Genomic DNA, 16547 nt, shown 5'->3' with positions numbered 1-16547 from the left:
CCACTGTCATTGATTGGCTGCATTAACACCCTTTGGATGATCCACTAGCTGGTAATTAATATCCCCCTACTCATAAATAAGGTGTGCAATCTGATGTTTCATGGGTTGAACCCTACCACTTTATTGCGTACCACCAGTTCTTTATTTGAAGCCCAGATCGTCTTCATGAAAACTGTTCGCAAACGTAATTTGTAACTCTCCTGCTGCAGTAGATAGCAATGCTCCAAATCACAGGCTGATCTGTAGGGTGATAAGTAATTTAAAAAAACTTTAGATGTCAATTCCTCACTGTATATTTGTTGCAGTGACTGATTATACATTATTTTAAACATACGACCTGCGAGAACGATTCTTAACCTTTTGACTTCTGTGATCCCCCCCCCCCCCCCCCCCCCCCCAGTGAATTAATACTGGAATCCAGGGACCGCCAATGAATCATTTTTGGTGGCTGGGGACCCCCGACCTCAGCAATTTCTATGATGTGGACCTCAAAACAGAATACAGAAATACAAAAACAAGTATACACCAAACAGACGCTCAACTATTAAAATATTTTGTGTAATTCAAAAACAAATATAGAAAAAGTTTTCGAATTTTCAATGTTGCTACCTTATTGTTATACTTTATTAATTTTAATATTGATTCTTTTTAATAATTCATTTTGTAAAACAGTCACGAAACCCCTGAGCAGGCCTCATAGACCCCTAGGTGTCCTCAGGCCATAGGTTAAGAACCACTGCCTTACAAGGTATCTGAAATTTCTCAATCTTTGGGTGCAACAGTCTGTGCCACTGACTTCAGTAACCCAATCTCCCTCTTGGTGCTCTTTTACAACACCCCCTGTCTGTAATTAATGAAAATCCTAAGATATATGATATTAGTTTCTACTCCATTTTGCTAAATGTATCAGCGAGTGAAGCTACAGGTACATTACGTTGCTAGTAATATCTTCAGTTACACTGTCCGCTCAAATCGTTATCTACCAATTGTAGTGTTTATTTCTTGTTGACAGTGCGGCTGTGTGCAATACCTATTGTTACCAGTTCTTTAAAATATATATTGTACATATGTGGTATATCACTTTAAAATATATTGAGGGTATATATATATATATATATATATATATATATATATACACACACACATATATATTTGCTATATACCACCTGATGGTAGACTTTGCCTCCACCCAGATGACTATTGCTCACTGCTGTGACGCTTTTGGCAGTTTAGTGTATCTTTCCACCTTTTTAGAAATGCTTGCATTGCAGTGCATGAGGGATTATTTTACATCTCAAAAGTACTACATTCTTCATTGCACAGAGGCTTACAGGTTTATTTTAACTGTAACAGACTTTTTGTATTTATTATTTTAGTAAGACACAAAATGCAAACCAGACCTATTGGCTTTGCCCGCACTTGTTTGTAGCAGAAACCAAGGCCTGAAAATGTGTGCCTAATAACATCCATGCCTGAGTATGCCCTTGGCAACTATCAACTTCTTGTTTATATTTTTGTGGGTTGTAAAAAAAAAGGTAAATCATTGTGTTCATTAAAAGATTTGTGTGAGGTTGCATTGATGAAAGGTTGATGTGAATCTGGCTTTAAATTGGTGGACCAGGGCACTCCTCAGGGGGTCGCCTTAAGTCCACCCTTGTACAGCTAGTATGTAGATTCTTTGTCGTGACTAAATTGCTCCCTTTGCTTGAAATTTGCCTGGTAAGTGGCTGATACTTAGTTCTTGATTTCAGTTGACCAAAGACTGAATGACTCAGCATCAGCCTCTAATGAATGCATTCAGGTATCAACCAACTGGATGCCTATGAATTAATTAAAACTGAGTTCTGATAGAATAAAAATATTGATGATTTCAGGCAAAACCTCTTCGAAAACCCTGCTGCCTGGGTTTTGGCCTGAACAGTCAGGCCCCCAGCTATCTCCAGTGCCCGAAAGTAAGGATTTTGGAGTCAAGACTGATAAAGATCTAATTTTGGCCACCTATGTCAGCAGGGTCTCTTCTACTTGTTTTAATATAATGAGAATATTACAGACAATCTTGGCTTACCCATCAGTACAGACTAGACCTTTGGTAACGAGAGCCAATACTTTGAGTCGACTTGACTACTGCAACCCTCTTACATCTCTTGCAATATGTTAAAATGTTGCGGCCCATTTGGCTTTGAGTTTTCCTGATCTTTCCTCAGCTTCCTCATCCTCCCTGTCTCTGTATTCAAATGGATTGAGTTCAAGGCCATGTACCTCGTATGTGCCTTGTATACAAGGCTTTCCATCAAACAGGACCCCAATATCCACAGGACAGATTTTGTCAGTACCTTCCCTCTCATAGCCTTACATCGGCTAAAGCTCTCCGCATGACAGTCCCTAGGATTCATCAGATTTCTTTGTCAGTGGACAAGCTGTGGAACTTGCTACCTTGACATTTAAGGCTGCAAGGCAATTGATCTGTGTTCCATTGGCTATTCACTAAATGAGGTGATTCTCTAGTTGTAGGCTCAGTTGTCTAGGACACCTTATTGAAATTTCTTGTGCTGCATAAAATGCAATTGCATTACATATTGTTAGGAGAAATAGCTTACATTAAGAACAGCAGGCGCATCGCTGGTATCCCATGTAACGTTATCCTGCTCCTGGCAAATTTCTGAAGTTAAAGTACCCTCTTGCTTTGCAGGGTCTCTTCTGCTTTGGCAACCACACACTTTATTACCCTTACCCTGATCCTCTCAACGATCTGATATGGAGCGCAACATTATATTTTAGAAAAATACAATAAACTGCAGGAAAAAAACGCTCAGGTAAAAGATTGAAATTGCTCATGACCACTGGAGTCGAAACATCCGTTTTTATGTTGCTACCATTGCTTAGCAACACTGAGCTGACCTGCAGACTGCACTCAAAAAGCAATAAATATTGAAGCTTATTTGAAAATGCATTGATCAGCAGGTTTAGTTCATCCATTTAACACTAACTTGAAATCCCCAGGGTTAAGAGTTTTCATCTGCTTAAACTGTTTAATAAATAATTCACTCGCTTCATTCTAGGCCCGTCGTTAGGGTAAAGCAAACTGAAAAATAAATAATGACCACTTGTGATTAGACATTTTTAAGTTTAATAACATGCTGTGCCCTCTGAAGGGTAGTTGACATAAATGTATCCCTTTCCAGGTTAAAACCCCTGCTGTGATGTATTTATGCTGTGTCAGGTTTTCCAAGTAATATATTTGTCTAAGTCTGCAGAAATTATTTTCTTTATAATATCCTTTTGCATAAAAAGAATCCACCTGAAAACAGATGCTTGTATGTTCGGTTTCCTTTTATTAGTTCCATAGTATTTGCAGATTATCCTGCATTTTCTTCATACCAGGTTCGTACAGCCAACATGTGTTTCAGCCCGTTACTGTGCCTGATAGGCAGGGGTTTTCTCAAGGCTTGGGTGCATTCTGTACATAAATCATCTTAAATAATCCTGGCTCTTGAAGTTTATGCGAGTCCTACAGAAATCAAAGGTTTATGATAAACTTATTACGTGTCAGGAAGACCGAAGTAAAGTCCCTGTGCTTCGTAGCGGCGTGTTTTCATCCGGGGTGTAATGTGCTCAAACATCACTGGGGCTATATGTTTTCTCTAGGTCGTTTTGCTTTACTGGTCGGGTGGCTTTCTTCAATGCCAAATTTTTTAAATATACTTTAGCTGTATTCAATATTGCTGTATATTCTGAGCTTTCTTTGCTTCAGTCATTCACACTCACTGTAGCATACCATTCATACAAACCATACTGAGATCTGTCCTCAGTCGCATATCTGTAATTCAGAGAAGAAGCAGCGTTAGATAAGGCTGTGACCGGATGGGTCTCAGAATGTGACAACTCTCAGTGGAAATGCGTTCAAAGTAATCTAGGGGGAGCAAGTGGGCATGCAAATCCCTTCCCTTCCCTTCATTATCAGACTGTCTCACTAAAATCCAGAGGCTGTTGTGAAGCCGTGTGACTTAGCTTTGTTTTTTGTCCGTTTTGGGAACATCATGCATACACTCTTTACAAATTACCCAGTGCACGTGTGTTTCCATTCTTTTCAGGTCATATATCTAATAAACAATTATTTGGAAAAAAGCCTTGTGATATAACCGTAAAGTCTATCCGTGTCAGAATCATCATGCATACTATTACATCTGGTTATTTAATAACTACTCATTGATTGATTTTTAGGAGGCAATGCAATGATGACAGATATGACTGGGAAGCCCTTTCATGTGCCCTTTTCGTTTTAGGTGCTAAGCGCGTTGAAACAAGGCCAGGGAAGCCCCATAGTTGCTCCGGAAATGGGCTTTATCTTCTGCTGCAGAGTTAAAACATCGAACATCTTGAAACTTAAAACAAGAGAGAGCATCGGCTATGTTATTTAAAATGCCAGGGAAATGCTTAGTTATAAATAGAATATTGATCTTCAAACAAACCTGTACATTTTTTTTAGCCAGGGTGAATACCATCTTGTACTTGGCATACTGAAAATTAACAGATTCTACAACTAAAATGCTACCAGATCAAAGTGTGACAGTCTAGTTGCAGAAATGGTCGTCCAAATGTGCAGATCCACTAGAATACCCATTGCAGAGGTAACATTCCTCACAAGACAACTTTCGACCCAGTGTTGAAGCTATGGCAGAGTGCACCAATCAGATTCCTGGCTGACCCCTAACACTGGCACTCGCTGCTGCATCTGTAAAAAGACTGTAGTCCTGATTTGACTTAAGGGCTCAAACCTAACCATTGTATCATCAAAGTTCTGAAGACAAGATAGCACAATCCTCCCATAGGTGTTTTCTGTGGTGCCTCTCCATCAGCCTGATATTGCCTGTGTGATAGATCTAGAGAAGGTGTGGCCCATTGGAATGATCCACATGGCAGAGTTGAGCTGCCATCTGGAGCTGGTGCAGAGTTAGCTTGTGGGGTCCAAGACCAGATTCTAGAGAACTCTTTTTCACCCACCCCTATTCTGTGGCAACCTCCACTTCCCTTTGTAAGAGTCTTCTTTCAGCCCCCAGGAATCTATCCATGAGTCTAATGAAAGAGGTCAGCGCATCTTTTGGAGCCCAGGTGCCTAAGAACAGACAATCATCCAAATAATGAACACCCTTCTCAGTCTTCCCCTACTGTGTAAAGACTAATTCTAAAAAGAAGTTGAACTGTTCTAGTTAGGAGCTGGATGTTGAGCGCCCTATGGGCAGGCACTTGTCAAAAATGAACCCACCCTTAAATTGAAATCCTAGAAGAAGTAAGACCTCCAGATGGACTGGTAGCAAGCACCATGCTGATTCAACATATGTTTTTTTTCCATGAGGGTCCCCACTGATCCAAGGATCTCAACTTGACAAGTACATCAACCACAAAGGTGTATCTTATGAGGCACAGAGTAGGATCAATTAGATTGTTGACCAACCTGCCCCTAAGGTCGGAGAGGTTGTGTATCAGTCAGTATTCACCTGAATCTTACTTGTGACTACCCAAGGGCCAAATTTGGAGTTTAGTAGACAGTGCATCCTATGGCAATGCAACACAGTACACTACCTGCCAACATCTCGTCTTCCCACCCAGTTTTGAGTCGGACAGACTGCCAGATTTACACGGACGTAATTTACTCTGTCGGAATAAACCTTCCTCTAACAGTCCGAGGGTAATTTGCGCCTTTAGAGGTAAGCCATTCGACTGTCCGGCCTATTTAGAGTGGGTGGTTGGACAGCTTTTTTTTTTTACTTCTTGGAATATCCTGGTGGTGAGGTACAGTAAAAATGAAATCAAACTTACCCACTCCTCGACAAGTAGTCGATTACAGTCAAGTACATTAGATGGGTCAAATATTCTCAATACTTTGGTAGGAATTAAAAACAATATATCCAAAATACATTGGTTGTAAAATATTGACATCAAATATAAGGAAATCAGAAACCCTAAAAATCTCATCTTGAATCCCTGATCCGGAGCAATCAATCACCTACTTTCATTTTGCATCAAAACTATCTAGAGTTCCAAATTTAGTACATGAGGTTCAGTGACGACATTTGCATTCTAAGAAAGTAAAGTAACAATTAGCATAAAAATATGATGGTCACAACTACAAAACAATAACCACATGTGTCTCAATCTCTTCCTTGCATCTCTTCCTTGGTTTAGTCTTAATGTTACCGCCCTCACAGGAAAAAAAGCCAGCATTTGTATGGAGTTTCATAAGACTCAGCAAATCATTCCAGTTTTAATATTTCTTCAGATTGATCCACCACAGACCAGGTTGTTGCTTGAAAGATGGGGCTACAGATTCTTTAACTTTATTTTCCTTAATCCAAATTCTGGTTAAATAGGAACACATGAACTGCGATTTTTATGGGATATTTCCAGTTCCCATGTTTTTAAAGAGTTCTGTCTGAACACAAAGCTTCTCTAGAATTTCTAAGTACAGTTGTTTGAACATTTCTATATATATCAATTTAATTCTAAATAATCCTACATAATAATGAAAATTCACAAATCCAATCAAAATATATTCAGACCAAGCTGCATGCATGTAGAACAATCTTACTGAAATTGGTAGGAAAAAAGTTAGAACATAATTTTATTTATGATGAATATTTATTAGCACAATTCTGAATTATGCATATTTCATCACAATAGATATAATTTGTAATACAAAACCACAAGTAATAATGTACTCATTCAACATTAACAAATCTGTGCTGTGCTTTGGCAACCAGAGGGTGAGTGGTTAGAAGTTTAGTTTTAGAACCATAGTGTTGTTTAAGTCTTTGTTGACCACATATAGGATTAATGAAAGCAAAACTGATCTAGTTTTATTTGAAACATCAAGGTAAAATGGCTGAAGAGTAGAAATTGTAGCATATGTAGGTATATGGTTAAGTTCCTTTTTTTGCATTTTATTGCTTATTTTGTTTTTTTACTTAGCTTATATAAAACTGTAGAGTGTGCTTTCACCCATAAGAGTATTCTGGCACTGGGCTGGTGTAAGAACCTTGCCTTGAAGGGTAGGAAGGGCTTACTTGCAGAGCCAAGCTTGTTGCAGAATTCAAGAAGAGAGCAGGAGGCTCTGATATTTGATGGGAGGTCTTTCAACACTTGTGGAGCTGTGCAGGAGAAGGCTCAACCGCTGGCTCTTTCTGTCTAGGCGTGCCATGTGTGCGTGTAGGTGTCCAGCTGAGCGGTGTTCAAGATAAAAGAGGGGGGTGTCTGGGAGGTTAATGGTCCAGTGTACAGTCTCCCAATAATGATAGTCACAAAAAGTAAAAGGGTACACTGTTCCAAGATACGGAAAAGTTCCAGGGGACCTAGTGCCTCAGGAGCAAGAGCCCTCACGCATCACAATGGATGACTGGCTTCATCATCGGGAATGCTCCTCGCCAGGCTGGCGCTGCAATGCCTGACGGGCTCCCCGAAAGGGGGCTCTAAGTCGTACTGCTCTTATAGTGACTGGTGGGTTCAAACTATATAGAGAAGGATAACTTAATCCAGGCACCAGCACAAACAGGAGAGAACAAAAAAACTTTTAAATTGGTTATTCATCTCAAAAACACATCATAAATTTAATCAGTACGTATGAGATGAAGACCAAGACTAAAACCAAAGTGAAAGTAAAGGGTTGAGTGGTGATGCTCAATTACTCTCAAAGAACAAACAACATTAGAGGACTATAACTGTTATGGTACCTCTAATCATGGGTCAACATGTTTCGCGTCTAGTGGTCCAGCCAGATCCATCAACGCTTCATCAGGACCAAAAAGAAAATAGCAACTTCTCCAAATAACACAACAAAAAATAAACCCAAAAGTGGGAGTTAAGACACAGTCACTTACTTTAAGTCAACTGGCTAAGTCAAAAAAGGTCGCCCTAGAAAGCAAGGAAGTACAAACATCAATAATACCCAATCTGTGGTGATAGAAGTGCACTTGTGAAAAAGTGTGTAATGAGTAATCCCAAAATAAATTAAAAAATTAGGTTTACCATCCCCAAATTTGAGATGAAGCTTCTTGGGAAACGCATGCCAAGGACTAAGGCTGACACTGTTCATAATAATCATAAACACAGCGGAATATTACCACAAAAATACATTTTAAAACAGATTAACAACCATTCTTGCGTCATCTTATCATGTGTAGATATTTAAGCGTTCATAAGGACTGGGAACCTCAGGCATTTTGAAAAATATGTATAATACGTTTCTGTATCTATCTAGCTGCATCCATAAATCATTATTACCATTGAATGCGAGTCCTAGATTCAAGTCGTAATTCTGGGTATTTAAATAAGCCATCAAGCGCTCGTCCGTCAGTTGTGAAATACGAGGTCGACGAGCAAAGGAGTCGACCATTATTAGGGTGGTAAAAGTATAAAAACAGCAAAAAAACATATGGGTACTCACAATTTTGTCAGTGGTCCTACACCATGGACCTACCCTCCGGACAGCGTCCCTGTCTAATAGCAAGCGGGTGCTGTCGGAGCTCTAATTAACGCAGCGAGACACAGAAATACTGGTATCTTCCGGCTTGCGCGCGTCTGCAGGCATAGAAACAAAGAAAGAACGTCTTGTCAGTCAAAAACATAGAAAAAGGACACACTAATCAAGAATTGTGATCGGAGACATCTTAACAATCTGAGGTCACACAAATAGGACAACATTCAGTCCAAAATAGCACTAGTCATAAAAAAAAACGTGCTTAATTGAAGGTTCTTTTAAAAATATTATAGTGTTGAGGAGATCCCTCCTCATAATAGGACACTCAAAGGTATTGAATACTCGACCTAACAAAACGTAGTGACAGAATATGTGCAATTAATGGAATGTTCATTATTCACACATATCGATTCCCTAAGAAAATGGAGGGTTGATATGTAGTCATCACAGACTTTCATTCAGCAGATGATTGGTGGATAATTACTCAATGGCTGTCAAAATAAGGTGGTGATCTAAGATGAGAGCGTTGTCCAGGGTATCTCATTATTCAAACCCCGTACGCTGGTCCCTAATTTGAAAACCCATCTTTGTTCAATCCTGAAGAGAGAACCCGAGTCATTAGGTCGAACTCTCGGTGCTTCTAAAATCACCGACCATAGGTCATCAGGAATATGTGGAGTATCCAAAAAATGTGCACAGAGTTTTGTGGTGACCCTACTGCATCTAATGTTACTTCTATGCTCATTAATACGTATTTTTACAGGTCGTGTAGTCATACCAATATAGCGCAACACACAAGGGCACATAATCATATAAATGCAATTCTTGGTGTTACAATTGGTATGCTTTTTAAGTCGCCAAATACCAATAGGGTCTAAATCCAGTGTCGTTAGATGTCTGGTTAGTGAGCAAACATTGCAGTGACTACAGGGGTGATGGCCTTCAAATGGGGGAAGATCCCACAACGTCTTTTGAGTGGATGTGTCCTGAGGAAGTCGTGGACGGGTATGGACCACAATGTCCTTGATATTGGCGGTACGTTTAAATGCAAATAGAGGTCTTGGAACTTTGGTGCCCCCACTCACTTATATTGACCATCTTTTACTAATCAATTTCTTGATGTTGTTGGACAAAGGAGTGTATGGTTAAAGACACGTTAATCGGGTCTGGGGACCCTTTTTGCTGGTTGCTAGCAAGGCATCCCTATTGTTGTTCCTAGCTCTCTTGCGCGCTAGGTTGACAATTTTTGTTGGGTAATGACTTTCATAGAGTTTTTCTTGAAGAACATTGGCGTGTCGATCGAATTCTCAAGATGAACTGCAATTGCGTCTTAGCCATAGGAATTGACCAACAGGTAAATTGTCTCGTAGAGACTTCGGATGATGACTCTCGTATAACAGAAGACTATTGCGGTCTGTTGGTTTTTGATAAGTACTTGTGGACAGTTTACCATTGTTAATGGTGATCATGAGGTCTAAAAAAGGTAAATGAGAGGAGGACACAGTGGCAGTAAATTTCAAAAAAGGGCCAAGGGTGTTGATCCAAGTTGTAAACTGGTCTGCAGTTGCCAATGGACCCTGCCATACGATCAGGATATCGCCAATATAGCGCCGCCATAGTTTAATGTACTTCTGAAAAGGATTGGTTAATGGCTAAATGTGCTTCTTTTCAAAATCATACATATACAGGCAGGCGAAATTCGGTGCAAATGTGCTACCCATGGATGTCCCTCTAATCTGATGGAAAAATTGGTCCTCAAATTGAAAAAAAAATTCTGTCAGGGCAAGTGATGCACATTGCATGATGAAAGAGATAGGGGTAGATAATGGAGTAGGATCTTCATAAAGAGCTGATTCCACAACTTGCAAAGTAGCTTCTTGAGGAATGTTAGTGTATAAGGCTTCTACATCTAAGGTAATAATACCTTGTACATCCACAGAACTATTGATGGATTCAATCAAATTAAGGACATCTTTGTCCTGTAAATAGGTAGAGGAGCCTCTCACTAATGGTTGTAAGAAATGATCACAAAAGATCGATAAAGGTTCTAGGACGGAGCCTATGCCCGACACAATTGGACGTCCTGGAGGGGGTATTTTTCCTTTATGAATCTTTGGTAAACAATAAAAACACGGAGTCCGAGGATGAATAATGTCAAGAAATTCGGCCTCCTTAGAGGAAATCCACAAGTTGTATCTGGCTTCTTCAATGAGACATCTAATCTGGGTCTGCAGCCTCCCCGTGGGATCACTAGTTATCTTCACATAATAGGTGGAATCACTTAAGAGGTTCGTGTCTGTAGTCAACTGTATTCATGATCACGAAAGCGCCACCTTTAGCAGCCTGTTTGATGACTATCTTGAGGTCAGATGCTAGAGATTGCAAGGCCCTCTTCTCTTTCACAGGTATGTTGATATAGGAATGTTTTGGACGTAATTGATTGAAATCGGCTAACACTGCCTTTTCAAAAGTTAGGACTTCGCTGGGCATAGTTGCTGGCGGTGGAACAAAAACCAATGGCTTTTTAAACCTGAGTCAACCAATTGTCGTTCAACTGGTTTGTCCTTGAAGAAAAGTGTAGACGAATTTTCCAGAAAACTGGGCAAGTTCAATATGTAAACGGAAGAGGTCCTCCTCAGGGGTAGGAACAAAGCTAAGGCCTCTGTTGAGGACATTAGATTCATCCTCCGTAAGTTGTCTGTTGGACAAATTAACGACTAAGTTCTCACCGGGGTTTTTTTTTTACTTGGCTCCTGGTTACCATTTGTGGTTCCTCTCTGGACCACTGAATATGTCTGCCTCTTCCTCTCCTTCTGCCTCTGCCGCGGCCTAAAAAAGGCACAAATGGCATCATCGGGCAACGTTGAAATAATGGATATGGTGATTGCCAAGGCATTGGTTGACTAACAGGGTAAGGAGGATAATTGAAGAAAGGTTGAGGCGGATTCTCATCGGTGCTCCACCCATCAGATTAGGATCCACGTGGCTTTTTGTAAAAAGAGATAGATTCGTCCGATGAACGTGACTGAGTGTCTACATCATAGTCATCTTTTATATAGGGGTAAACCTTCTCTCTGCTAAACTTCACAATATCCTTATGAAGTTTGGTAATCTTTTGTTGAGTTAAGAACTCCTTTGTCTCGTTAAGTTCAGCGGTGATCTCAGAGAGGCAGCTCTTAAATCTGTCAGTGTAACAGTGGTCTTCAGAGTATTCTCTATGGCGCTGATTTGGATAGTTATGGAGTCAGCTGAGCGTTTGGAAGTGTTGATAATCAAAACCAGCCAATCCCTGGTACACTTCCAAGCTATCTGCGCCCAGTCTTTCCTGAAGGCTAAGTCTTGTAAAAATATCCTAGGTATATTGGATACTAAGAGACCGTTGGGCGCAATATTAGCGCGCAGATACTCTGTCATGATTGTACCATGCATGACAGTTTTTATCAATTCTCGTTTCAAAGTAGATAGTTTGTCCCAGTCTACCTGGAGACTACCCGTAGGAGCTGATCCATCACTACTGAGGATGGACGGTGTCTGTAATATTGCCGACACCATATCGTCGTCAAAACTAAGACCCTGGAAATCATCCATTGTGAAGATCTCAACAGGACGTAATAAATGAATGTAAAATAATTTTTCAAAAAATGTTTTTGAAAAAATTGTATGGTTGGTCCCACAGCAAAGCTGGTGTACGTAGATCAAGACAAAAGGTGGGGGGGACTGGGAGGTTAATGAACCAGTGTACAGTCTCCCAATAATGATAGTCACAAAAAGTAAAAGGGTACACTGCTCCAAGATACGGAAAAGTTCCAGGGGACCTAGTGCCTCAGGAGCAAGAGCTCTCACTCATCACAGTGGATGATTGGCTTCATCATCGGGAATGCTCCTTGCCAGGCCGGCGCTGCAATGCCTGACGGGCTCCCAGAAAGGGGGCTCTAAGCCGTACTGCTCTTATAGTGACTGATGGGTTCAAACTATATAGAGAAGATATATAAGCGTTCATAAGGACTGGGAACCTCAGGCATTTTGAAAAATATGTATAATACGTTTCTGTATCTATCTGACTGCAGCTGCATCCATAAATCATTAATACCATTGAATGCGAGTCGTAATTCTGGGTATTAAAATAAGCCATCAAGTGCTCGTCCGTCAGTTGTGAAACACAAGGTTGACGAGCAAAGGAGTCGACCATTATTAGGGTGGAAAAAGTATAAAAACAGCAAAAAAAACATATGGGTACTCACAATTTTGTCAGTGGTCCTACACCATGGACCTACCCTCCGGACAGCGTCCTCGTCTAATAGTAAGTGGGCGCTGTTTCGAGCTCTAATTAACGCCACGAGACACGGATGTACTGATATCTTAAGGCTCGCGCCCGTCTGCGGGCATAGAAACAAAGAAAGGACGTTGTGTCAGTCAAAAACATAGAAAAAGGACACACTAATCAAGAATTATGATCGGAGACATCTTAACAAAGTGAGGTCACACAAATAGGACAACATTTAGTCCAAAATAGCATTAGTCATAAAAAAAACCTGTGCTTAATTGAAGGTTCTTTTAAAAATAATATAGTGTTGAGGAGATCCCTCCTCATGATAGGACACTCAAAGGTATTGAATACTCGACCTAACAAAATGTAGTGACAGAATATGTGCAATTATTGGAATGTTCGTTATTCACACATATCAATCCCCTAAGAAAATGGAGGGTTGATATGAAGTCATCACAGAAACTCATTCAGCAGGTGATTGGTGGATAATTACTCAATGGCTGTCAACTGAGCGGGGTGTCAGGATGGTTGATGGAAGAAGATGCAACTGTTCATGTAGTCCGAGCTTAAATTGTGTAGTGATCTCAATGCTGGGTGAAGAGTTTGAACCGAACATTTTGTATATTGGGAGCCAGTGGTACTCCCTGGGGGGTGGTGTGTTGTGAGTCCTGAGTGGAAGGTTGAGGATGAATTTGCTCGTCATGTTCTGGATCAATTGTAGTCTTCTGGGCAGTTTCTTAGAGATTCCAGCATAGAGAGAATTCCTGTTGTCCAGCCCGCTGGTGACAAAGGAGTGAGTGATAGTCGATGCGGTCTTCTTGTTAAAAGTTTAGGTCTCCTACGAAGGTGAAGGTGTTGGAGTCAATAATGAGGAGCTCAAAAAGGTCTGTGGTGCCTCTGGCGAAGTTGGCAGGGAGCCCTAGGGGTATGTACATAAGGGCTCCGCACAAGGCAAACCTGACAGTGATGTGTAGCTTGAAGGAGAGGTGCTCCATGTAGTTGGACACGGTGTCCATAGTGTTGGTACAGCTGATGGTGTCCATGAACATAATGGTGACTTCGCCTGGCGGCCTGTGCTGACAGCCTTGTCTGACGATCCTGGAGATGGTGGGGATGGCAGCGGTAAATCTAGTGCAGAGGGAGTGTTGAGTCATGCTTCTGTGAGGTAGAAAAGGGCTGGGTGATGATCGTTGAGCAGGTGTCATATCTCCATGGTTTGTTTGTTTGAGTGACCGGATGTTGAGGAGTATACATGTGAATGTAGAATGGTGTGCAGGAGTTGGCTGGTTAGTGTGTGTGAGGTGCTAGGTTCAGTTGATGCGGGATTGTTGAGTGTTGGGAGGAGGAGCATGCATGAGAACCTGGTGGAGATGCAGGTGAAGGTTCCTTCCGTGTTGTGTGGTGTGGTACGGCAGAAACCAGCATCTGCGGTTGGAGGCGTGGAGGGAGGCGGCAGGGTAGCGGTGGGTAGATGAGATGTTAGGTTCATAGCGCTTTCGTGGCCCAGGCACAGACGGGCACAAACTGGCTTGCCTTTACATCTCAACAGTTTTTTCAATCATTTCGTGTTTTTTTTTTTCAATTTTGCATTCAATAGTCGCAATGGTTCTAAAAAAAACATCATTTATTATGTAATAACAAATTTGACTTGAATTAATCAGAATGTACAGCATACTTTTATTTGATATTATACCAATTATTTAAAATATATCTTACTTTTTCAAAGTAACTTTGACTAATAAAATTTCCCTCAAATTCATTTATTTTCGTTGTCTCTTTATGGTTTATAAAATTATATTTTCGACTTCTGTAGATAATTGGTTTGCCACCATAACATGCGGTGACACTTCCGAGGTGTTTTTATGGGAGGGGAATATTGTAAGTCTTGTTGTATTAAGAAGCTGCCTTCGATTTGAATGTTACTACCAGTTTGTAAATCACTTTCTTGCTCTGACTTTTTTCAAATTAATTGTTTGAACATTTGGGTGTTATGCCATTGTTCAGTCGTCTAGCAACCTTACTCTTAAAATATTGGACTTAAATGACAACAATATTTCATATCAATAATTGAGTAGCCAGGCAGAATCCCCCTTCTTTCCTTTTTTCAAGTCTGATGCAGCCATTTCGAAAGGGTCACAATGAGATGGAGAGCGAAGGACTGTACTCGGGTGACATTGAATGGAAAAGTGGCTGCCAACCTTTGAAACATATTTTTAATGAAAATGGTTATAGATGAACAAAATTTACTTTTCTCTTTCGGTGTCCCCAAAAATGTCTAAGCAATAAATTTGAGGCAATGCCACCTTGTCAAAAATCCAAAGCCCTGGTGGGATCATTGCAGTGGGAAAAGTAAAATGTTTAAATTACTAAGATCAGTGCTAGGATGAGTCGTATCATTCATAAATACATATCTAATGGAAAGTCATTAAGAAAAAGAATATTAAATATTACAGTGATATGTGAAATACGTTTTTATGGAAGCATTTATACAAATGTTTTCCTCTAGAATATTTCCCTTTTGGAGGTTTAGGACCAGGCAGTTTGGCAGTTCTGTTTTGGGTGGCATGGAAGTAAAAGAAATGGTCTGGGATTCTGCATTGAGTAATTACCAATGACTGGGATTAATTCAAGCACTCCATCCCTCACTTCATTGTTTTCATCAGTGCAGCGCCCTAAGTGTGATAGTTAGGCCCAGATGAGCGTCTCATGTTCTCTATGCCACGGGACGCATGCTATATCTCACTGAAAAGGCCTACTTTGGTCACAACCAATCTGAGTAGCTTCTGTTCCAATTCAGAGGGGACAAATTCAGTCAAAATAAATTCAGACAAAGTTGCGTTCACTTAGAAGAATCTTACTGAATTTGGTAGGAAAGAAGTCCTGGCAGTGTGAGTTGGACTGGCCTACTGGGGAAGGACCAAGGCTGATTTGAATATGACTAGTTCCTTTCTGAGCTAGAATGTTGGGCAAAAAATTATTCTGGAATGAGGCAATGAGTAGATATCAGTGGGTGAGATTAGCACACATATTTCACCCATTATTTTCTTGGTTTCCTCAATGTGATGTCCTAAGTGTGGCAGATATGCCCACAATGAGTTTTGTGGTAGTCTTTCACAAGTCCAAAGCTACACCTCACTGGCGAAGCCTATTTTAGCAGAAAACTTTGGTAGCTTTGGATTCCCTTTCAGCGGGAACCTAACCAGGCAGTACAGGCTTGACCAAGTGTGAATTGCAAAAGGCTGGTTCTTCTCTGAGTCGGCATGGCATACAAACAAAACCATGGACTGGGCTGAGTCATGAGTAATTACCACTGGCTGAGATTATTTCAAGCACTCATCCATCTCTTTTTTCGTAATTTAAATGAAGCACAGTAACACATTAAAAATGGCACTTGGGTCTTCACACAGGGCACAATTTTATTTTAGGTGTGAGACAATTAAATTTAACTCCTAATATAGACATGTACAGTGACTAGAAATAAGTGGTAAATATTAACAGTGAGCTACGTTGTAAGCGATTTTTATGACATTGGTTAAACAAGTGGTATATTCCGATTACAGACATTTTGGAGGATATCGTTCCTTCACATAGTTGTAGACCAGAAACAAGGTAGTATGTATAGAGTTGCTTTCTGGCACAAAGTAATCCTGGATGTCTCCCTGAATCTCAACATTACTAATACTTTAAAATCTTTCATTTTGATAAAAGTTCCGGATGCTGAATAACATTCAAAAGCTGGTATCTAATAATCGTTTATTTGATGTGTACGAGTATCAAAAATCATAAAAGGTGTTCTTTCTCTTTTTGTTT

At 40.4% G+C, this 16547-nt stretch overlaps 1 protein-coding gene across 2 annotated transcripts in view; it reads left to right on the top strand.

Annotated features, from left to right (window-relative positions):
* The window catches only part of IGSF8 (immunoglobulin superfamily member 8), a 127055-nt gene that overhangs the window by 80377 nt on the left and 30131 nt on the right, over nt 1-16547 (top strand). The gene's annotated exons all lie outside the window — the stretch shown is intronic.

This window comes from Pleurodeles waltl, chromosome 12 (genome assembly GCF_031143425.1).
Source record: "Pleurodeles waltl isolate 20211129_DDA chromosome 12, aPleWal1.hap1.20221129, whole genome shotgun sequence".
NCBI lineage: Eukaryota > Metazoa > Chordata > Amphibia > Caudata > Salamandridae > Pleurodeles > Pleurodeles waltl.
The sequence above is the reverse complement of the archived record's forward strand: the minus strand, read 5'-3'. Positions and strand labels throughout refer to the sequence as shown.